At 49.4% G+C, this 24,242-nt stretch overlaps 1 long non-coding RNA gene across 1 annotated transcript in view; it reads right to left on the minus strand.

Moving 5' to 3' along the window:
* The window catches only part of LOC140594798 (uncharacterized), a 44,934-nt gene extending 20,767 nt beyond the window's left edge, over positions 1-24,167 (minus strand). Inside the window, exons 1-2 of the long non-coding RNA XR_011996126.1 lie at positions 23,999-24,167; positions 19,101-19,297 (exon numbers count right to left, since the gene is read on the minus strand). This is a non-coding gene — a long non-coding RNA (uncharacterized lncRNA). The remainder of the gene's footprint in view (positions 1-19,100; positions 19,298-23,998) is intronic.
* Between the last annotated feature and the right edge of the window lie 75 nt (positions 24,168-24,242).

The following is a 24,242-nucleotide window of genomic DNA, read 5'->3' on the forward strand; positions in this document are numbered from 1 at the left end:
ATTTTCAACTGGAAAATATTCCCAGGAGGTCTGGTTCACCCTGGAGATCCAGGACTAGACAAGATGACTGTAACATGCCCTTCCAGCTTTGGGCATGCCGATCCTGGATACTCCTGACACTGTTCAGAAAACCACAGAGTGATGAACAGGACAAACCAGCAGCGCATGCGTCGCAAATGCCTGGCTGGCCACACTGCTCAGCCCTTGAGTGAAGCTGAGAAGTTCTGAAATAGCCACACAGTGTTCCCTGTGGGATCTCCAGGAAGCTTTGCTAGGGTCCAGTTGGCATTTTCCATACAGGTCTCTTAAATCCGGGTCTTCCTCTTACAGCTAAAATCTGGGACAGTGCCTGCCAAACAGTGGGGAAGAGATGTTGAAGTCACAGAATGGGCTGCAACCAGAAAAAAAACAAAACAAAACAAAAACAAACCTCCTGTTTGGTGCTGGCAGAAGGATAGCTCCATCTGATGCCTGCTTTTCTACAGGGGCAGCGGCAGGGGCCATCCTGAGGGAGTCACACAGTGCTGGAGGGCTGGGGATGGCAGCAAGTTCAAGAGCTACCGCATGCAGGGCATGGCAGGGAAAGGCTTTGGTGGGTCTAACCAATTTACTCCTATTGATTTTCAGATCAAAGAGGTTCAGCTCACAATTCAAAAGATGCTCATCGCTCCCCTCCTGCTAGGGCTGCAGCTTCTCCCGGACAATCCACAAATCTACCTTTGGCCTTGATTTGTCTGGGTTGGAAATGGTGAGGAGGGGGCAGGGATCCTAGGTGTAATTCTGAGCCCTGTGAGTCGGCTTGGTCTGGGCGATGCTCCAAGGTCCTGGGCGAGGGGACCATGCAGCTCAGCGGTGAGAAGGCTAGGAGCCTGGGTCCTGAGGTTGGCATCACCACCCACTTGGTTTATAAGCTTTTACAAGCCACTTTAATCTCCTTTGGGAGGGGCACCTGGGTGGCTCAGTGGTTGAGTGTCTGCCCTTGGCTCAGGTCATGATCCCGGGATCCTGAGATTGAGTCCCGCATCAGGCTCCCCACAGGGATCCTGCTTCTCTCTCTGCCTATGTCTCTGTGTCTCTCATGAATAAATAAATAAAATCTCAAAAATAAAAAATAACCTCCTTTGGGTTTCTTTTTCTCAACTATCAAATAAGAGTAAGAGCTAACCTAGCCTTATGGTTAAGGAGCAGGGGCTTCAGAATCAGAGAGAACTGGGTTCAAACCCCAACTACATCCTCTGTGACCTCAGACAAGCCAGTTCATTATCCAGAGCCTCCATTTCTTCATCTGAAAAATGGGCTTCCAGCAGCTCTGGCCCCTCGGTCATTGTAAGAATGTAGCGTGTAAAAGTGCTCCGCATTTCTATGGCATACGGCAAGAGCCATCGACACCACCTGCTAACTACCAAACGAGGCTTTAGTGAAAATAAAGTAGAACTGTGTGTGCAAAAGACTTTGAAAGGCGAGTACCAAAAAAGAAACCGCAAACTCTGAAAGTTTCTGGAAATCATGACAGCACACCTCAGAGCTGAGGTTTGGAAGGATGTCCTTCAAGTAGAAGTCAAAGGAAGGACACACCAGAGCAAGAAGAGATAGGAGGCCCGAGGGAACCACTGCCATGCAGGACGGGTGACTTCCTAGGACCCCTGGGCATTTCTATATGATTGTAACATTAATGTGCCTTACCTCAGCCCCCCAGAATTGTCTGTTCTGTGGCAGCTCCCCTTACAGGGGAGAGCGATGCTGGTAACACTGCCAGTTGGGAGAGCCTTCTGGCAGAGGCAGAGGCTGCTGGGTGCTGCTCCCAACAAACCACTTTCACCTTCCTTCTCTATAACAGGATGCCAGTTGCATTTGGGTGGTGACACTTCCCAGACTCCCTTTGAGTTTAGTCCTGGCCAATGAGATGTAAATGGAAGTGTCAGATAGGACTTTTAGAAAGACTCTTAAAAGGAAAACATGCCCCCATTTATGTCCCTTTACAACCTGGCCCTATGGCCTGGCCTGGATATCCAATGACTGGTGCACTAACAATCATTTTAGACCCTGTGGGGACATAAGGGTGGCTGTGCCCTGGAGATGGCAAAGCAGAGAGATGGGAGCTGGCCTCGTGGCACTGTGAAGCCTCCACTATGAGGCCCAGCCACCCAGTTCTGGATTTCTTCTACACAAGAAAAGGTCTCTTCTATGTTTGAGTCTGTGATCTTTTTCAGCTTTTAGATGATGGGAAGGAGCATACTAGCTTGAGCCATTTAAAATTCTATTCAAGGTGCTAGTTTCTGGATAGGTTATTCCCACCCTAAGCCCTGACATGACTTATTTCCAATGGCTTTCAAATCAACAAGAAGCGATTCATCCCCCTTGTAGGTAAACACTGACTAAGACTCCACCTGTGCCTTAGAGGTAGGAGAGAGTGTGGGCTTCTCCCTGGACTTCCATACATAGGCATGTCCTATGTAGAGGACTACTCTCTTCTCCCTCGATTGGTAGGACCAAGGAGGGTCTCATGGAGAGTGCTTGTGCTATGTCCCAAAGAACGAGTCAAATTTCAACCAGCAAAAAAGGAGAAGAGATGTCAGACAAGGGTAATGGTGCAAGGAAAGGCATGAGCAGATAATCTCTGGGGAGTGATGGAGTAGTGTAGGCTACAGACAGCTTTGGACGTTAAATCAGATTGTTCAGGCTTGGAACGCCTGGGTGGCCCAGTGGTTGAGCATCTACCTTTGGCTCAGGCCATGATCCTGGGGTCCCAGGATCGAGTCCCACATCGGGCTCCTCACACGGAGCCTGCTTCTCCTTCTGCCTATGTCTCTGTCTCTCTCTCTCTGTCTCTCATGAATAAATAAAATCTTTATTTAAAAAAAGATTATTCAGGCTTTATTGTATTGAATTGTCCCTTAGAGGGACTCCCATAAGGGATGGCTGCTTTTTTTTTTTTTTAATTGTCTCAAGTAAGAACTATTAAGAACTGTAATAGTTTCAAAAAACCTACAGGTTATACATACACGCATCTAATATACAAATTAGATATGCATATACTTATGCTTTTAAAAAGATTAGAATGAACTAAAAATAGCTAACACTGATTGAAGATATATCACAGTCTGGGTGTTCTCTGAGCATTATTTAAATCAATCCCCATGACAACACTCCCAGACAGGTATTTTGCTGTTGAGAACTTCCATCACTTGTCCAAGGACTCACGTTTAGTACATGGCAAAGCCAAGCTTTGAACCCTGCTGGGTCAGTCCATCTCCAAAGTGTACCCCTCAACTACCAAGCTCGGCTCCTTCCAAAATGATACACACCAAAATGTCAACTTCTAAGTAGAGCGATTGCACGTGACTTTTCTCTTTCTATTTTGTACTTTTTCCTATCTTCCTAATTTTCCACAGGTAAAGTATATCATTTCTATATTTATACTGTGAAGCATGACACATTTAGGGGGCAGTGCATAAAACATAAATTTGCAGCTTCATAAAAAAACACCCACATAACCACCACCCGTATCAGACCCCAGAAGCCCCACTTGTGTCTCTTCTGACCCTAGCTCCTGCCTTCCCCCCTAAAGATAACCATTTTCATTGTCTTATTCACATCCTTCTTTTTCCCCTAAAACCACCACCTAAACCATGTATCTCTAAACAATGTAGTTGAATTCTGTTCCTTCTGAGTATGATATAAATGAAATACTATAGTCTGTATTCTGTTATATCTGGCTTCTTTCACACATAATGATTTTTTGTCATGTTATTTAAAAGCATGTTATTATGACTATATTATTTTCATAATCTGAAAAAAAAGCATTAGCATTACTAAATATACTTGAAATCTGGAATCATACAAGTGCCTCCAGGGACTGACTCAGTCGGTACCTTCTTAGTGATCCCTTCTAAGTAGGACTACAGCACCCTAAAAAGTAGGATTAGTTCCCTTTACAAGCCCAGGGCACTTAGCTCCCTGTTCCCAGGTTTTCTCCACCAATGCCCTGTTCCCAGCTGCCCTGCCGCCAGGCCAGCTCAGCCAGCTGCCTCTAAATGAATTATCCAATCCACTGCTGTGATTTCCGAGTCTCTGTCTAGGTCACCAGTCACGTGTCTCTTTACCCAAGAGACACTGTGACCTTTGGGGCAGAGACAAGTGGCTGAGCTCCCTGGAGGCCTAGACTTCTCTCTGAGGACAACCTAAGATTCCTTTAACTTGGGAATATCTATGGAATACCCCCTACTCTTCCTTCTCCTCTTCCTCCTGCTGCTTCTTTTCCTCCTACTTAAAAAAAAAAAAAAATCTACGTAAATTTTCAAACATACACAGAACTACATGTACAACAAACCCTCACATCACCAATGATCAGTATGTGCCCCAACTTTTTTTCTTCTAATCTCCACCTAATCTCCCATTCCCACTGGATCATTCTGAAGCAAAACCAAGAGTTGTCATCTGTGACTACTTCAGTATATATCGCTTTTTTTTTTTAAGATTGTGTTTATTTATTTGACGGAGAGAGAGAGCACAAACAGGGGGAACAGCAGAGGGAGAGGGAGAAGCTGACTCCCTGCTGAGCAAGGAGACCAGTGCAGGGCTCGATCCCAGGATCCTGGGATCCTGACCTGAGCCAATGGTAGATGCTTGACCGACTGAGCCACGCAGGCGCCCCACTTCAGCATATATCTTAAAAAGGTAAGATCTCTTTTTAAAAACACAGCCAAAATACAATGACCATAATTCCTTCATTCCATTAGGTATTTCCCAATTGTCTTCCCCATCATTTCATAAATGCTTCTTTACAGTTATTCTGTTCAAATCAGGAGCTAAACAGGTCCTATACACTGCCTTTGGTTGAAATATCCCCCTTCCAGTGGGGAACGGTTTGGGAGACCATGACCTGGGCCCTGGGCTTCTCACTGCTATGCAGTTAGGTGGTTATTGGTCTAGGCTTCTAGAGTTCACAGACGTAGGAAATACAAACGTGTGTGTATATTTCAAAAAAGAGGGGATCCCTGGTGGCTCAGTGGTTCAGCGCCTGCCTTTGGCCTGGGGCGCAGTCCTGGAGTCCCAGGATCGAGTCCCTCATCAGGCTCCCTGCTTGGAGCCTGCTTCTCCCTCTGCCTGTGTCTCTGCCTCTCTCTCTCTCTCTCTATGTCTATCATGAATAAATTAAAAAATAAAAAAAAAGAAAGTGCATCATACATTTAAACTGATATTTCCAATGCAAATTTTAAATTACAGAATTTTTCCTGAGGCTCTTAATTTTAAATTTGCATCTCTTCTCTCATGTTGAAACCTTACTTCCCAATAACATCGTTATTTATTTGCTTTATTTTACCATGTGTGTGAAATGGTTTTGAATAATAATATCAATATTATTTCCAATGATATTTTTGCTGAAAGCACGTTAAGATCTATTTTTCAGTTACTTTGCCCTTAGGATATATTCCACTAAGTGTATATAGTTAAAATACTGCGTTTTAAAGGTCAGACAAAATCTTTCCGTTTTGGGCAGCTCGGGTGGCTCAGCAGTTTAGCACCACCTTCGGCCCAGAGCATGATCCTGGAGACCCGGGATCAAGTCCCGCATCGGGCTCCCTGCATGGAGCCTGCTTCTCCCTCTGCCTGTGTCTCTGCCTCTCTCTGTGTGTCTCTCACGAATAAATAAATAAAATCTAAAAAAAAAAAAAAAAATCTTTCCTTTTTGTGTGTCTCCAACCTGACACACAATTAGGTTCATACGATTTGTGTTTTTCTTTGTTCAAAGACTGTCATCTCTGCTTTTGAGTTATTTTTTTTTGTAATCACAGAAAACATTTACACTGTTTCAAAATCAAGTCAACAGAAAAGGTTACATGCTGCAAAGTTCAGCTTGGATCCTTGTCATGTCTACCTGTTTCCCTTTCTTCCTATAGGTAAGTAGCTTGTTACTACTATTATTTCATCTGTTAATATTAAAGAATGAATTTCTAAGTGACAAAGATTGCCTTTTTTATTTATTTACTCTATTTATTTCTTTTTTAAGTAGACTCCACACCCAGCATGAAGCCCAACGTGGGGCTTTAACTCATGACCCTGAGACCGAGACATGAAGTGAGATCAAGAGTTAGCCTGAGACACCCAGGTGCCCCAAAGACTCCTTTTTTAAACAATAATCATGGAATGTTTCTTGTTTTTTATTGTTGGTTTGGTTTTTGTTTTTTTAAGATTTTATTTATTTATTCATGAGAGACACAGGCAGAGGAAGAAGCAGGCTCCCTGCAGGGAGCCCGATGTGGGACTTGATCCCGGGATCATGATCACACCCTGAGCCAAAGGCAGACGCTCAACCGCTGAGCCACCCAGGAGTCCCATGCAATGGTTTTTGATGACCATCAGGGCTATGTGTTTCTTTTAAGATCTGTCATCTGAGAATTTCTAAGTGTTGGGAGTCACTTGCAGAAAGGGGATTTACTTGTTTTCATAAATAAAGAAATGGGGGGAGGGAGGAAGAAGCTTCTCTAAAGCCCACAGCAAATTCAGCTGAGAACGTCTCACTGGCTACTGTTCAGGTACTGATCTAGCCAACGGAGTACACAGGCCAGCCCCGCCCGAGATATCCTGATTCTTAAGTCTAAGAGCACATGGTGTGTGTGTTTCCACAAGCTCCCCAGGGCTAACTGGCAGCCCTGGTGGATAAACACAGCCAGTCAGGCTCCTTTTTGAGAATCTCAGAGCAATGTGTTGGGGGAATAAATCTTGCATCCAAGACTCAGGCCTGACTGCAAGAAACATTACCTTATTTGTCTTTAATGCAACTTAATCTCTGTTCTCACCTCTCATCCCACCAGAGAACAGACACTAAATCTGGGCCAAATTGAGGACCCCCAATTTCATTTCCCCACACACTCGCACTTAGGTCTCCAGGACCACTGAGGGCTCGGGGTGGAGGAAGATCTGATTCTCACAATCCCTGTCCACTTGGGCCTCCTGATTCAGCCACCACCCCATCCTCCCTGATTGCTGTTCCACACAGAAGGCTGCTCAGTCATGGCCCACCCCGCCCAGGGGATCGTTCATTTTCAGCAGTTCCCTGGCTGGCTCCGATGCTGCGCCCACAGCACTGAAATCATCCTGCCGCTCTTCACCCTTTGAGGCTTAGATCTAGCATGCAGCCCTTTCTTTGCTGGAGTTGCACCTGGGAAATAGGGTATGAGCCTTCTGAGACCCCTGGATTCAGCAAACTGATGGGGTTTTTGCCATACCCCCTTACCCTGCCCAGGACTTAGCCCAGGTTGCAGAGTTCAGGGTCCTCTTCTCAATGGGCTACCACCTCTCTTCTCCCTCTGATACCTCAAGGAATCTTTATTTAGACTGTGGCTGAAGAACCCTTATTCTTGGTTATCCACCATTCTCTCATTCTTTTATCTATACTTAGAGTTCATTTCATTCCCCACAAGGACATGGCTTTTGAATAGAAAATCCCTGAAGCATCTCCTTTTTCTTTTGTTACCTCCATTCTCAGTGCTGGCATACAGCACACTTCAGGGAGTGTCATGCACACAGCCTGGATGGACTTACACAGTGCACAACCTGAACATCTGAATGCACATGCACAGCTGTATGTGTTGTCCTATTTGACCCCTCCTCCAGCTGGGGTCAAACACTGAGCACACAGCATACAGACTGGGAAGAAAAAAATGCCACGGGGAATATATTAGTTAACGTTTCAAAAACATTGTCCTACCACTTGAGAAAGCTCCAGGAGGAGAAGGTACTCACAAGCATGGATTGTCACTTGCAAGTTTGACTGGAACAGAACATTAAAGGTGACAGTGATCTTCCTCTGCCTGCTTTGCTATGCCCGTCCCCAGTCCTATCACTTCAGTGTACCAAGAAAAATCTCGTCTGTCCTAAAAAAAAAAAAAAAAAAAAAAAAAAAAATCTCGTCTGCCTCCTCTGAGCCCCAAACAACCCGGGATCCAAGAGGATAAGCTGAAGATATTACAAATATGGCCAGCAAAGCCCCTGAAGATCCCTTCCTAGAGAGAGGGAAGCCCTGGCTGTCAGCAGTCTGGAGCACTTGGGCAAAGTCAGGTCTCCTTAGTGAGCTTCCACACACCAGCGCAATTCAAAAGAGCCTTATTGGAAGTTACCTGGTCTCTGGTCTGTTCCCAGTTCCTAAGTTCTAAGATTCAGCCAGTTACCATGGCAGCTGCTGCCCAATTGAAATGTTCACATTTATAGAAACTGGCTGGAGCATTTGAATCTGCCAGGGCTGGGCCACCAGGCAGAGAATGTCACTCCCCCAGACACATAAGGATGCTTTATCCAAAAAACCATGGGAGTACCTGACCTGAGACAGACCCCGGGACTCCAGGCCCTGGCGGCCATCCACCACGCAACCATGAGCAAGTGTCCACTCAGATGTCCCCCGACCCCCAACACTTTTGGTGCCTTTTCATCACCATTCATTCATTCACTCAACAATATCAAGCACCTTCTCCGTGTCAGGCAAGGCACTGAGGATAAGCAGTGAGGGATGCAAGGTCCCTGTGTTCACTGGACAGTTTAGTCGGTGAGGACAGTAAGAAAACACAGAGTTAGAAAAACCGTGTGAATACAAGTGTGGAGGCTGCAGAGGCACCAGCCTGGGGTGAGGGGGTGCGGGGCGGTCAGGGGTACTTCTCAGGCGAGCCCTGAGCTGAGCCCTGAGAGGTAGTGGGATGCAGTTGGGAAGTAGACGGAAAGGTCCTCCCTGCAGAGAGAACAGCATGCGTAAAAGCCCTGGAGTGGGGAGAGCATTCAGGGCAGCAAGCAATTCCAGGCCACTGCAGCAGAGGAGGAGAGTAAATGAGAAGGGAGATGCAGCCCCAGAAGAGAGCCAGCTCAGGACAAGGAAGGGCCCTCAGTTCTTCCCCGGGCTTCCAGCTGCCTGGCTCCCCTTCAAATCAAACAGCCCAAGGACAGATTCTTTGAGAGAGGGTGCCGTGTTTGAAGAAGGAGGGTTTGTCCCCTGAGAAGGGAGCAGAGAGGGGAGACAGGGGGCGCTGTGGCCACACATCCCCAGGGCCCATCACCCCAAGTGCCAATCCCTGTTCAACCAAGAGCTGCAGGAGGGGTCAAATAGGACATCCCTCCCACCTCCCACCTCTTGTCCCTTCAATGACACTGCTGCTCAGACCCGCTGGAAAACACCATCCCAACCTCCCAACTATCCCATTCAGCTCTTCTAGTTGGTGAATAATAATTTATTGTGCACCGGCCCGGGGTTGGCTTCATACGCAAAATTCATCCACGCCAAAAATTCCATTTGAGCACCTTCCATGCAACAGGCAATGTAAGTTCAGATGCTAGAGACATTGTCATGAACAAGATAACAAACTCCCTGCCCTCAAGGAATTTTTATCCTCAGCGTGGGGGAAAGGGACAAAAACAAACAGACAGGGCAACCCGGGTGGCTCAGCAGTTTAGCGCCGCCTTCAGCCCAGGGCATGATCCTGGAGACCCAGGATCGAGTCCCAGGTCGGGCTCCCTGCGTGGAGCCTGCTTCTCCCTCTGCCTATGTCTCTGTCTCTCATGAATAAATAAATAAATAAAATCTTTTTTAAAATGTTATAAAAAATTTTTTAAATATCTTTAAAAAATAGACATGTTATACATCAGGAGGTCATGGTGGTCTAAGAAAAACAAACCAGTAAAAAAAAAAAAAAAGAAAAGAAAGAAAGAAAGAAAAAAGAAAAACAACCCAGTGAAGTGACAGAGAATGATAAAGAGAGAATGGTCAGAAAGAAGGTCAAATGAGTCAAGACCTGAGGGAAGTAAGGAAGTGAACCATGTGGAAATCTGGAGGAAGAATGTATCGCACTGAAAGGACAGCAAGTGCAAAGGTCCTGTGGTGGACCTGCCACTCATGTGTTCCCTCAGTGAGGCTAGGGAAGCAGAATCAAGGGCAAAAGCAGGGGAGGATGCCGCCAGAGCAGTGGCAGAGAGTCAGATCGTTATCCCAGTAGCACAAAGTTGGATAGTATTGTTGTTCCAACATTACAGATAAAGAAACTGAAGTGAAGTAATATGCCCAGAGTCCCAAACTTTTTTTTTTTAGGCAGAGCTGGGATTCAAACCCAACTGCTCAAGCTTAAGAACATGTGCCCTTAATTGCTCCCTCAGAATGTCTTGTCAAGAAGCTGTAGATAATTTATAGCAGATCGATAAGATTTCAGCCTCCCCAAAGGTTACCCCAAGCCCCAGCCATTCCATACCTGAAAAAAGTAAGGATCATCAAGGACTCAAACAAAGACTTAGCTACTTTGTTTATAACAATAAAATGACTAGGGGCACCTGGGTGGCTCCGCTGGCTAAGCATGTGCCTTCAGCTCAGGTCATGATCCCAGGGTCCTAGGATGGAGCCCCGCACAGAGCACCCCTGCTCAACAGGGAGTCTGCTTCTCCCTCTCCGTCTGCCCTCCCCCCAAACACACTCATGCATGTGTTCTCTCTCTCTCTCTCTCTCTCATGGATGAATAAAATCTTTTTAAAAAAATAACAGTAAAATGACTGGAATCGATGCCTTTTCCCTAATAATAGGGAATTGGTAAGTAAAGAAGCTATGACACATGCATGCAAAGCGTATATCATGCATGGTCATTTCAAAAGACATTGTAGAAAAGCATACAATGGCATGGTCAAAATATGCCACTGACACTCAGCCATAGGCACAGAAGGATCTCATTTTTATAATAAATAAATAATACATAAATATAGGCACAGGCAAAAGACTGGAAGGAATTAAACCAAAATGTTAATAAATCGCTAACCCAGGGAGTAGGAGTGTGGGTGAGTTTTCTTCTTTTTGTTTAGCAGCATTTTCTACAATGAATATAAATTATTTTACTAAGAAAAAGTTCACATACACACACACACACACACACACACACACACACACACACACAGCTGGCCAGAAAGCTTCCTGGGTTGCTGAGCCCCCGGGGGGTGGGGGGGGGTGCCTGGGCTCCCCCTGCTGCCGCACCCCACTCCCTGACACATGCAGGAAGCAGGTTCTGCGGCATCCCTGCTAGAATGGTCCTGGTTGGAGACCCTTATAATGAAGCAGCTCCCTGGCCTGAGCCAGAAAATTCGGGGCATACTGACAGCCTCACCTCACTTCTCCACAAAGCCTTCACGATTCAGGGCAGGGGGTGGGGGGAGGGCTCCAAGCCCACGCTGTGGCGGCACAGCGGCTGGGGTGCCAGAGCCTCGGGGTAATTAGCGCTCATCTTGTCAAAGGGCCTGGTGCTATTTTTAAAATCTTTCCAACACGTCGGTTTCGCAAAGGATTCCAGGAGCCCTTCTCGGTCCACGCGCCTTGAGGAAGGCAAATGAGCTGATTGATATTTTAGTGGCAATCGCCCAGAACTTGAGAGGAGATGCATCCCTGCAACCCCACCGCAAGCACACCATTGCCCGTCCTCCTTCTGGAGGTAGAAGAGAGTTAAGCCAACCAGAACATTCTCCCTTGCCACCCCGTTTTCTTGCCTCCTGTTAGGCACCTGGAACCATGAACTTAACTAAACCTCTGTTGCAGGGACGAGTCCAGCCTAGAGGCTTCAGAATCAGTCCGCAGGCCCTGCCTATATGTGATCCGCGGTGACCTAGGACCAGCTACTTCTCTGTACCTCAATTTTCTCACCTATAAGAATGAGGATGGAGGGCACCGGGGTGGCTCAATTAAGTGTCTGCCTTTGGCTCAGGTCATGATCCCAGGGTCCTGGGATTGAGCAGCATCAGGCTTCCTGCTTGCTCAGTGGGGAGCCTGCTTTTCCTTCTCCCTCTGCCTGCCACTCCCACTGCTTGTGTTCTCTCTCTTTCTGTGTGTGTGTGTGTGTGTGTGTGTGTGTGTGTGTGTATGAGATAAGTAAATAAAATCTTCAAGAAAAAAAAAAAGATGAAGATGGGACAGAACACCAACCTTCTAGGGCTGTTGTGTTCAGCCAAAGGTCGGCAAACCATGGCCCCCAGACTAAATCCGGACCCCTCCTCTTTCTGTAAATAAAGTTTTATTGGAACACAGCCATGCATATTCATTCACGTATTGTCTATGGTTGTTTTCCTGCTACAATGGCAGAGCTGAGTAGTTATGACAGAGACTAGATGGCTCACAAAGCCTGAAATTTTATTATCTGGCCCTTTGCAGGAAAAGTTGCCAACCCCATCTTACATCGGAGTCTCCAAGCAGCAGAACTTGAGACAAGGATTTGGGGGCAAGGGGTTTATCAGGAAGGAAGTGCAGCCAGGAGGAACCAGTTAAAGGGGGTGGAGGGAACAGGACAGAGGGGAAGGAAGCCAAACCAGGGTGTGACATCAAGTCACTTCTTGGTCTCTGCCTGACCCCCTATGAGCATGTCCAGGACCCTTGGAGGTGAAGTGGCTCAGATGGTCCCTGAAGAAGGGAGCAGGTGCGAGCTGCTAGATGCAAAGCCCATAGAAGCTGTCACATGCCCGTGTCATTGTGCCAAGCACTAGGTACATTCTAATATTTGCTCCTCGCTGCAGAATTGGGAGCTGGAAAGTGTAGGATAAGGTAAATGAGGTCGTGCAGGTGAAGTCTCAGCCCAGCGCTGACCTCCAACAAGCACTCACCAAGAGTTGCCGCATACATCACAGGTCTCACCGTGTGCTGAGTTCTGGGGCCACAGAGATCAATGAGGTACAGGTCTTGTTCTCCAGGAGAGCTGGGCTGGCCATTGGCGAATCCCATGGGTAACACCCACCAGAGCCCTACTTGGCATTCCCATCAGGAAGGTCTGAAGAGGAGGGGTACTGGAAAGGAATCCTGAGGGAGGGAGGGATTGGCAGGTAGGGGAAAGAGCCCACAGGGCACAGGGCACAACATATATGCAAAAGCTTGGCTTGGGGGAACAGGTCACACTCTGGAGAATGCAAGAAATTGTCTGGTGTGGGTGGATGAAGGCCGAGAGCAAGGGGTGGCGGGAGCTGAGGCTGGGGGGGGTGGGAGGTGGGGGGGAAGAGAGCGACGCAGAGTGCAGACTTAGGTGACAGAGAGTTGAGGATTTTAGACCGAGAAGTAAGCTGGTGTCTGTCCTCTAGGGCTGCCATAAGCTGCATCGCTTCAACAACAGAGTTTTCTTTTCACACAGTCCAGGGGCTGGAAGGCCAAGATCTCAGCAGGGTTGGTTTCATGCTGATGCCCCTTTTAGGCTTGCAGGTGGCCCCCCCCTCACTCTGTGTGTGCACCCCCAGGATCTCTCTGTGTGTCCATATTTCCTCTTGTCAGGACATCAGAATGGACTAGGGCTCCCCTCAACAGCCTCACTTTAACTTAATGATCTCTTTAAAGGGTGTATCCCCAAACCCAGTCATACCTGAGGTGCTAGGAGGGCAGGAGGGCTTCAACACAAGAACTGGGGTGGGGGGCTAGGGGGCACAATCCAGCACATAACATCTCATAACATCTGGCATTTCAGAAAGCACGCCCTGGTTCTGGTAGGGGGGGCAACTTGGAGAATTCACATGGGGGGGCAGTAGAGCCCCACTGGAGCCAGGCGCTCAGCCCGCAGTCTGGGGGACGGTGGGGCAGCAGGAGCCACAGCAGAGGGACTGACAGGCCGCTCACCAGCTGGGACTGCCCTTCAGATCCAGGCAGCAGGGGGAAGAGGAGACAAAGGCACGCTACTGTACAAAGGCAGCGACGGCCTGCAGAGCGAGTGTCAAGGCCAACGAAGCCATAAAGCCAGCGATCACCTGTCCTCTGGCCAAGCCATGGAGGGTTTGAATTCCTGGGCAGAGCCTTGGGGGAGAAATAATACCCCCGTTGTTGCAACTTGTTCTCCAATTCCATGTCCTCCCACTTCATCCGGCCATCGAAGGAGCCTTGCACAGGTTTAGAGCTCACATCAGAAGGGCCGGGACTGCTCTAACCTATCCCCCGAGGTTCCAGGAGCCGCTAAGGTGAGCTCATACTGCTCACTCCCAGGTGGTTCAATCACAGAGAATCTATTTGGCCAGTTCCTTTGGGCCAGAACTCAGCAGCTGCCACTCTCTGTGATTATAAATTTCTCTTTCTCCCTCTCTATCTCTCTCATGCACGTGCACGCACACACACGTGTGCACACTTCCTAAAATTCCACCACGCAAAGATGTATTCCTTTAGTCCAATCTCCTGGGAGAAGAAGAGAGCAGTGCATTAAGTAACCAACACCTTAGTATGAGTTTATTCATCAGACTCTTCCCTCTGCATCAGCCAGGTGTTAAGAAAGCACCAAGCGTTGGAAGAGGATGAACAGGAGGCAGAGGAAAAACAAACATGAGCAAAGGAGAAACATCTTGCTTTCTGCTTTTCTTACTTTCTGACCTCGCTTGGTCAGCCTGATGCTCTAAGTCAGGGCCTGGCCCACTTGTTTTGGAAAGGGCCAGAGAGCCAGTGTTTTCAGCTTTGCAGGCCATAGGGTTTCTGTGGGGATCACTCCCTTCTGCTGCTGTAGCATGAAACCAGCCACACAGAGCATGGCTAGGTCTCTAAAGCTAGTATGGATAATGAAATGTGAATTTCATATCATTTTCATAAAAATATTACTTGTTTTTTCACTGCTTCCAAGCACTTACAAATGGAAAAACCACCCTTAGCTTGCAGGCCATGCAGACACAGGAGGTGGCTGGACGTGCTCAAGAAGCACACTTTGCTGACCCTTGCCCCTCATGAAAGGCAGTACTTGCACCTTTCCCATCAAACCATCCTCTCTGCAAGGACAAGCCCTTAGTCACTCTTGGCTATTCACCATCCTTGCTTCCCCTTCTCCAGACCTAGAGAGAAAAGTGGCTCCTTGTTCTGCGTGCAGTGCCCATGATCCCTGGGGATTTGCTTTCAAGTGTGGAGAGATGACAGGGTGACAAATGGGCTGGCACGCCGGCACGCTGCCGGCAGCAGGCTGCAGAACAGTGGCCTTAGAGTTCGTACTGGTTGGCTGAGAAGTGAGCTAGGATGGGTTCCATCTGCCTACCCCTCCCCAGCCCACATCCCACGCACCAGGTCCCAAGGGTCCCATGTGCCACACTCTGGGCTACCTTTTAGGCACCTCTCCCAAATTACCAAAGATACGTATTATCATTATTATTATTATTATTATTATTATTATTACCAACTAACTTTGCACATATACCCATTAACAAGAACAACACTCACTTCGTACTAAGTACTTAGTCTGTGCAGGCACCGTACAAATCTCTATGGTTAGTGTTTACTAATGAGCCAGGCTTTGTATTAAGTGCTGTACGTGTACTCAGTGCTCTCAGGAACCTATGACTTCAGTACTAGTATTAGCCTCATCTTATGGATGAGAAAATAGAGACTAGAAAAATTAGCAGCACACTCAAGGTCACACAGCTGGGCAGGTCTGTCTGACTATAAGCCAAATTCTTTGTCACCATCTCCCCTGGCTCTCCCTATCTTACAGCTGCCTTGCAAGATTGTATTATGATCCCAATTCCTCAGATGCAGAAATAGAAACTCTAAGAAGCTAAAGTATTGGTCCAAGTTCAAATGGCTGATGAGCGGTGATGCTAGAACTCTGTGTTAGAACTGCTGACATGAGATGCTGGAAGCCACCCTGCCCTCAGGTGAAGACATGTCTCTAGATACCATCAGAAACTGGGGTCCTAGGCTGTAGAGCTGGGCTTCCCAGCAAGTGGAAGAGAGGTTTTAGTCTGAGGCTATGTCTTAGGTCCGATCTGAAGGCAGAGTCTGAGACAGGGATTCTTGTGCAGGTGAGTTATCGAGGGATGGGGCCCAGGAGAAACCTGGAGGGAGCAGGGACGAGGGAAACTCCAAGCAAAGGTACAGGTTCAACTGAAGCATGGCCTTGGCCTGATCCCACAGGGAGTTCTGGACCAGGAAGGCTACCACAGGGTCCTCTCACCTTGAGGCAAGAGTCAGCCCATGATGCCCTGTATCCATCAGTCACTGGCTATGGTTTGTCCCCCATGGGGTTGTAGGGAGCATCTCTGGACAAGGTGGCAATTCTCCAGAGAATGATGCCTTAGCAGTCAATACTCACAGCCTCCGGAGAATGTTGTTCTGTTGCTAGAAGAACCTTGGCAGGATGCCATTGGCATCTACTATAAGCAGGTGACCCTGGTGACCTCACTAACTGATTCTGCAGCTCCTAGAAAAACACATTCCCTTCCCTTCCCTTTCCCTTCTCCCTCTCTTCCTCTCTTCCTTCTGGATCTCCTCCTTCGTCACCCTCCAGCACTGGCTGCACGGGGCTTGGCCTGAGCTTCTGGCTCCTATATCAGACCATCAGCAATCACAGCCAGAGCTCAAGATTCTAGGAAGTGTCCCACTGTGGTCTCTTCCAGCCTAGACCTGGTCCCCACAAGCCCCATCCTGCGGCCTGCCTCTGAGGGGATTCCCAGTGACGTGATCAGGAAGGCAGGGCAGGGCAACAGCCAGGAGCCAGGCCTGGGGATTAGTGAATGAGGGTAGAGGCTGAGAGCCAGGCCCCTCCTCCCCACCAGCCGGTGCTGCACCCCCAGCAGGGCGAGCAGCTGCCCTCCTGAGGGCAACCCAAATGGGCCCATTGCCTAGCCCTTGACTGCCAGTTGAGCAGGCCAGATCAGTGCCTGGGGTCACTTCTAGAGCTTCCAGAGGGTCTTGATTTTATACACAGAAACATCCTCTTCCATCCTGCTGCCATTCATTCATTCATCCATTTATTCATTCATTCAACAATTATCCATATGAGAGCTGGAAAAAATATGAACCAAACAGACAGGTCCCTACTTCTATCCCAGTGAGGGTGACAAAGAACTGAGTGTAGCAGGGCCGCAGGTCACTCAGACAGATGTGCAAGAAATACACAGTTTCTTTGTTTCCCATAATTGATGCAATCATCCTCCAGGGCTCCCATCCTGCTGGGAAGCAGGGACAGGATTAGGGGAACACACCTTAAAATTGCCAATTTATGGCACCTCCATGCTGGTTCACTTAGAAGAGGACATTTGGAGGAGTTCATTTCTTTTGGATAAATGCTATCTTTTAATCTTCTTCTTGCCTCTGTCTCCAGGACAGTGTCTGAGTGTGAGAGAGGCCAGGGATTACCAGATAACTAGTGGTGGGGGTTGGAGGTCACATGGAGAAACACTGGGTCCTCCCTGTTGGCCACTGGTCCAGAATGGCTGGCCTTGTGTCTCCCTGCCTGGACCACTCAGTTGTATCTGATCCTATCTGGGGTGCGGTAAATACTGTTGGGCACACTAGCTTCCCTGGCCAGGGGTCCCACCTCAGCACAGATGAATTAAATTTTAAATGAATTCACTAATGAATGGAATGCAGCACTTCATTCCAACATCCCTGCTGCATCCTGGGAAATCCTGGAAGTGGGACACTGCTCCTTCAGGGACCCCTTCCCTAGCCTTGGTGAAAGGTTCCAAATTCCTGGCCACCAGGAAGTCCCAAGCTGGCAGGAAGCGAAGCAGGTTTGTTTGCAAATGGAGCCCAGGGATCCCTGCCAGGTCCCTGAGCAGAGGCCAAGCCAGCCTCACATGGAGGCCATACAGATTTGGATTTATTGCAGCTACATTTCCCTTTGCCCTCCTTGCCTGAGTCTTACCTTTCTCCACTTCCTCCAACTCTTTCCCCAGCAATCTCATCCCACCCTCTGAAAAGAGGGATGACAACCCTACAAAGGATCATTTCTAGACTCACAAAGCTAATGGGTGGATCTAGAATCCAGTTATTCCGCGATCCCTCCCAATGATAAAGAGAATAAAAGCAGCCAATGTCTATCACTCTGTGCCAAACACTGTGTTGAACAATTTACATACGTATTTTGTTGACACATTACAACAGTCCTTCTCCGTGGGTTCTATTACACTCCCTATTTCATAGAAGAAACTGCAGTGTAGAGAGGTTAGAGAGAGTCTAGAAGCCTTTCTACCAGATCAGGGATCGGTAAATTATGTCCCCTAGGCCAAACCCAGCTCGTGACATGTTTTTGTAAATAAAGTTTTATTGAAACAAATGATGCTCATTTGTTTGCATATTGTCTGTGGCTGCATTCCTGCTACAGGAAATGGCAGAATTGAGTAGCTGAGACAGAGACCCTGTGACCTGCAAAGTCAAATAAATTTACTACACGGCCCTTTACAAAAAAAAAAAAAAAAAAATTGCCCAAAAAAAGAAAAAGAAGTTTGTCAATCCCTGTTCTAGATGACATCCCTCTCTCCCATCCTGCTCTCTGTTTTACATTTGGATTCACTGGTCAGAGATTTTTACTCCGTTTACAGCAAATATGTCCCACTGCCTGTTTGAGTTTTCCACCTTGAGCACCCAGTGTTAGAGGTGTTAACCAATGCCACCATGCCCCCAACTCTAAGAGGAACATCCCCCTCCCTGACCCCAGCCACAGCTGACTGGATCAAGGGGTGGGTGCCACACAGACTGAGACAGCCCCTAGGATTTGGATGGCCCAAAACAAAAAGATGAACTAGACCAATCACATTCTTCTCTTGGGAATTTGGAATAGGGAAACAGGCTGAGCCTGTCAGGAGAAATGGAAGCTATGACTTCAGGACAAATTGACGTTGAGTGGCTATGGTGGGAAAGAAAAGGCAAGGCTTAAGGATGCTTGCTGTGTGAGAGAAGAAAATGGAGGAAGGATCGAGATGGACACAGAGTCTATGAAAGGGTGACCCAGCTATCCCAAGAAAACACAAAAGAGAGAAGGCTTGTTTCCAAAAGGTTGCCCAAGTCCGGCTTCCATTAGAACAAGTGCACTCTTCTTGAGTTAGGAGTTAGAACTTTTTGGTTGCAAATGAAACAAAATCCAACATAAACACTAATAGGTGTCTATTGATGCACGTAACAAAGTCCAAAGGTACTTCAGGCTCATTTGATCCAACAGCTCAAATGATGTCAAAGGCCAAAGAAATGTAAAAAAATAAAATAAAATAAAATAAAATAAAATAAAATAAAATAAAATAAAATAAAATAAAATAAAATCTCCTTCCAACCTGCAGCCCACTGACAAGTACTTGAGACAGGCAGAGCGACCTTCTTCCATACCAGGAATTCAACTGCTTAATGTTAATACTTTGCCAAATGCAAAAGGCAAACTTACCTTCACATTTGCCTGACCTCCAGGATCCTGTAAGTCTTCTTCAAAAATCCCTTTCAAGGGGCACCTGGGTGGCTTAGTTGGTTAACCATCCAACTCTTGATTTCAGCTCAGGTCATGATCACAGGGTCCTGGAATCGAGCCCCGTGTTGGGCTCTGCACTCATCAGGAGGTCTGCTTGAGATTCTCTCTCCCCCTCTCTAAAAAAAACATTTAAAAGTAAAAATAAATAAATAAAAATCCACTTGGAAACTTCCCCTATCTCTACCCCCACTCCAAGATATAAGCTAGCAATCATCCTCCAAACATATGGCCAAGGATATACATCAGAAGGGTCTCCTGAACCTTCTCTTAACAGCAGCTAGCCCCCTCAAGGTCCTGGAAGCCTTGCTTCCAAATTCCTTAGAGACTTACGCTCTCCCTAATCCCCTAACTAAAAAGTATATCATCAATCACTCCTCACAATCCCCGTACAGCTCTTCTGCCCACAAGGTCCTGTCCCCATGCTATAATAAAACCACCTTTTTTTTTTTTTTTTAAGATTTATCTATTTACTCATGAGAGACAGAGAGGCAGAGGCACAGGCAGAGGGAGAAGCAGGCTCCATGCAGGGAGCCCGACGCGGGACTCGATCCTGGGACTCCAAGATCACTCCTCGGGCCCAAGGCAGCGTTAAACTGCTGAGCCACCCGGGCTGCCCTAAAACCACCTTTTTTGCACCAAAAATGTCTCAAGAATTCTTTCTTGACCATTTGCTCCGGGACCCCAATATCATATCAACTCAAATTCCTCCAGTCTCTCTGCCCCACCTTGTGCAACATGGGCCTCATCCTCAGTCTCCACTCTGTGCCCTTCCCCACCTTAGGTCACCCAAGATTCTTCACTCAGGGTGTCAAGATGGCTGCAGCAATTCCAGACCTCACAGCTTCATACCAGAACATCTGCAGGTGGAGAGGGAGCCCTTTCTGTGGCTCCTTCACATTCTGAGACACACTCTCTCATTGCCTATCCTGAACCAATCACGTTGGCCAGGGGATGGGCTACACTGATTAGATTAGACTTATCAACCGCCATCCGTTTTCCCATCTATAATAACATCTGAGGGCTTATCATGTTCCAGGCCTTCCATCACCCTTTCCATGGGCTGCCGTGTTTAACCCTCACAAAAGCCATTCAAGTAAGCTACTAGAATTATCCTCATTTTGCCAATGAAAACATGAAAGCTCAGAGAGGGTAGACACCTTGCCCAGGGTCACACAGCCATCACTCGGCACAGCTGCTGATTAGCAGCAGAAGCAAAAGCTGAAAGGGACCTGTAGGATTCTGGAAGCTGAGCTCTCACCCCCGAGCCGGCCTACTGGGGGAGGGCGTCACCCAACAGCCCCCATCTGTTGTTATTCCACATCCAGTTGCTTTCTGGTGACCCAAATCCCTTCCTCGGGAGGAACTATTTCGGCCATAGAATCTCAGGCTTCAGACCGAGTTTACTCAAAAGTGCTGCTCCCACCTCGGGGTTCCTCTAGACTATTCTCCTCCACCTGATCTGTTTCCATGGAAACTGCTGGGCTCCTGCATCCCTTTTATCCTTCTTCCTGGGAAGCAAGGCCAGCTTTCTGGCACCCGGATAGCCAGGCCTGACCATTATAAAGACCAAAGAAGCCATACCTGGAAGAAATATTTCCAGGCAGAGAGAAGAACCAGATCGGGCTTCTGGTTTTCTCTTTGATGGGCTCCAAACTAACACCAGGTGCTCTGAGGAGCCCTGCCAATTATCTGGGCCCAGTGGGTGCTGGCTGCAAGGTTGTCATCTGTTCTCCAGCCTCTCACCACCTCACCGTCAGCAGACCTCCCTCCCTCCGGAAAGCGACTCTGGGGTCTGAAGCAGAGGGCAAGTTGGGCAAGCCTTCTTGCCAATCCTTGGCATTGGGTTGCAGCCCTCGAGGTGCAGCTGGCGGGCTAGGGGAGCAAAAAGGAGGATGGTACGCAATATTCCCCTTCTGGGGAAGGGGGGGCCAGCCATCAGCCTGAACTCATGGGCATCCTGGAAACAGTGGCCATGGCATCACTCTTGGCCACAGAGAGGCTCCCTATGGCCAGGATCTCAGAAGCACTCTGCACACGCGGGCGCTGGCGGGGCGGGAGGGGAGGAGGAACTCTTGTCACCTATCTGGTCCCGGTGGGCTGGAGGAGCTGCTGCTGCTGCTGCTCTCCGGGGAGTCAGGGGGTCCAGCACAGTGGAATGAAGAAGTTTTCCCAGAGCAGTTTTCAGCTCCACCCTGACTTCCTTCAACACCAAAGGCTGACCAGCAGGTATCCGGCTTCTGCTCGGCCCTTAAACTCGGTGCACCTTTCTGAGGAGGCACAGCCACCTCCAAAGATGCAGAGAAGAGGAATGGGGTACAACCCTTCTAGGCACAGGACAGGACAGTGTGGGCCTTCAGACCACTCTAAGTCAGAAACAGCACCGCTTCTGTCTTCACATGGGGTCAAGACTCCAGAATTCTGCTCCAGGACTGGCTGGGCTTGTCAGAGTCCCCTGACTGCAGGCACTCGCCCGTGACCTGAAAGGGCCTTCTGGAGCCCCCCTCCCTCCCCAACAAAACCTGTTTCAGAACAGCCACAAATGCTGCGCTCCCCAAAGGCTAAGGCTCCCTCCACACTCCACTCCACAGCCTTCTCTTTGTAGAGCCCATGGTCTTGGTTGGAAGTGAGGGGGACAGGCTTAGTGAGTCCCTCAGACAGGAGGTGTCTGGCTTCCGTGGAGCAGCTTTACAAGTGGGGTACTTGGCCCTTTTCAGAACAACAAAAATTCTTCCTAACATCCTATGTTAATATAATAACTACCTTTTATTTATTCATGATAGGCACACAGTGAGAGAGAGAGAGAGAGGCAGAGACACAGGCAGAGGGAGAAGCAGGCTCCATGCACCGGGAGCCCGACGTGGGATTCGATCCCGGGTCTCCAGGATCGCGCCCTGGGCCAAAGGCAGGTGCCAAACCGCTGCGCCACCCAGGGATCCCAATAACTACCTTTTAATCAAACACATACATACCACTGCCAGGATGCTTGCTAGCTAACTTTTTGACTACATTATTTTTGGTCCTTACACTGACTTTGTGTGACCAATATTACTTTTATCACCTCTATTTTTTCCTAAGGGTCAAAGAGGTTAAAGAGCCTGCTACTAAGTGGGTTTTGAACCGGCAGCTTTCTGACCCCTGAGCAAATCTTGTAACTCCTCAACATGACTGCTTCTGTAGTACCTGGCTTGGGGACAAAGCACAAAAGGACTTGCTTGGGCTTCACAGCCCTCTGTGTCAGAGATGGGCCCAGGGATGGGCCTCCCAGAAAGATTCCAATCACGCATCTAAAATGAATGATGCAGGGTTGTTCCAACGCAGAGGTGGAGGTCACTGTGGTCACACTGCAGTCATACCCAAGACCTCCCCCGATCAAGGCAACATCTGCCCCAACCCCGACACCCAAGCCCTATCTCAGCTTGTCTAGAAAGTAGGAAGCAAGGAGCTCCACTCGCTCTTCCTCACGGGGAAAACCAAAGCTGCCAGGTGGTACTGGCTTTGGTCCTTAGAGAACCAGGGATGAGCTCTCTGGCCCCACAGATCTGAGCCAGGGGAGGAGCAGGAGGGGAGATGGAGGAGCCCAAATGACAGTGTCAGAGCTGGAAGGGGCTGAGCGTGGGCCCTGCCGGCTCTGCAGCACTGTGGTGAAGAGCTTCCCCTCCGCCTCCCTCTGGGGCTGGCCCCTTCGGGAGCCATTCGCTACCCCAGGAGAGGGATGCTGGCCGAGGAAGATCTCCCCAAGCTAATCACTGCTGATCTCTGGCTCCATGAAGGGCAGCGGGAACATCAATTCATTTACACCTACAACAATTCTAAGAGGTGGATACCCGCATTCCCATTTTGCAGAAGAGAAAATCTGAGACGCAGCTGGGTTATGCAATTTGCCCAAGGTCACCCGGCTTATTCTGGGATTCAGACCCGAGCACCCCGATTCCAGAGTGTCCCCGCTAAACCACTGGGCCGTCCTGCCGCCCAGAGAGCGGGCAAGAGAGACCCCGGCAGCCCCCGGCAGCAGTGCTGGTGGATTTCCCAGCACAAGGGGGAGGGGGAAGCCTTCAGGCCTCAAAAGCTGGTCCTTTATGACTCCTCTCCCTCGTGTGTTCCCGCAAGAAACTCTACACACATTTGCTTCGAGCAAAATCAGGTGCCTTGGGAGCCTCCCTCTGTTCCGCCCCGCGAGGCCGGCTCGTGGCTCGTCCCCCTCCGAGGGGCCACGGGGCCACCTTCCCGCCTCGGCCCCGCGACCTTCCTTTGCCTCTCGCTCACCTCCTTCCCTCTGGCTCTCCTTTCCGCAGGCAGCTGGGCTAACGCTCATTAGCACGTGTTAATGAGCCTCGACTCACCTCCCGGCGCTCGGCGCTCGCGGGAGAGGGAGGAAGGGAGGGGCCGCTCCGGGGGTGGGGGGGTTGGGGGGGCTGCAGGGGCGCGGCTGCTGGGCCGAGCGGGACAGCGCCCGGTCCCGGGGTCCCGGGGTCCCGGGGTCGCCGCAGCAGCGACCCCTGCTTGCTCGGAGACCCGCACGGAACATTCCCGGGTCAGCAGGAGCAGGGGCCGGTCCCCGACGTCCTAGTGGGTGCAGCTCAGACCCTCACCTCCCGGAGCCCGTCCAGGGCAGGCGGGCAACCGAGTCCCGGGGGGCTTCGGGGAGGACGGAGGCCTCTGACCCTCCCTGGGTATCCCCATCCCCAGCCGCCCCAGCGGAGCCTTGAGAACGCCGCGCCCGTCCCCGGGGGCCGCGGGCAGGAGCTGGGTTCAAGTCCTCGCTGGGCCCCCTTGGCGGGGCGAGTCACGTGGCCGTTGGAAGGCTCCAGGCTCCTCACCGGAGAGGCGGTCCCCGTTCTTCCCGCTGCGGAGGGTCGGACGAGGCCTCGAACACGGCGAGGCGCGGGTGCCGAGGACCCGCACTTCCTGCGGGATTGCGGGCGGCGGCGGCGCCCCGGAGGCAGGGGAGCGCCCGAGCGGTGTCGGCGCCCACGGGCGCGCCCCCGCCCCCCCAGCCCCAGCCCTAGCCCCAGCCCTAGCCCCAGCCCTAGCCCCAGCCCTAGCCCCAGCCCTAGCCCCGGC

This window comes from Vulpes vulpes, chromosome 12, assembly GCF_048418805.1.
Source record: "Vulpes vulpes isolate BD-2025 chromosome 12, VulVul3, whole genome shotgun sequence".
NCBI classification, from domain to species: Eukaryota; Metazoa; Chordata; class Mammalia; order Carnivora; family Canidae; genus Vulpes; species Vulpes vulpes.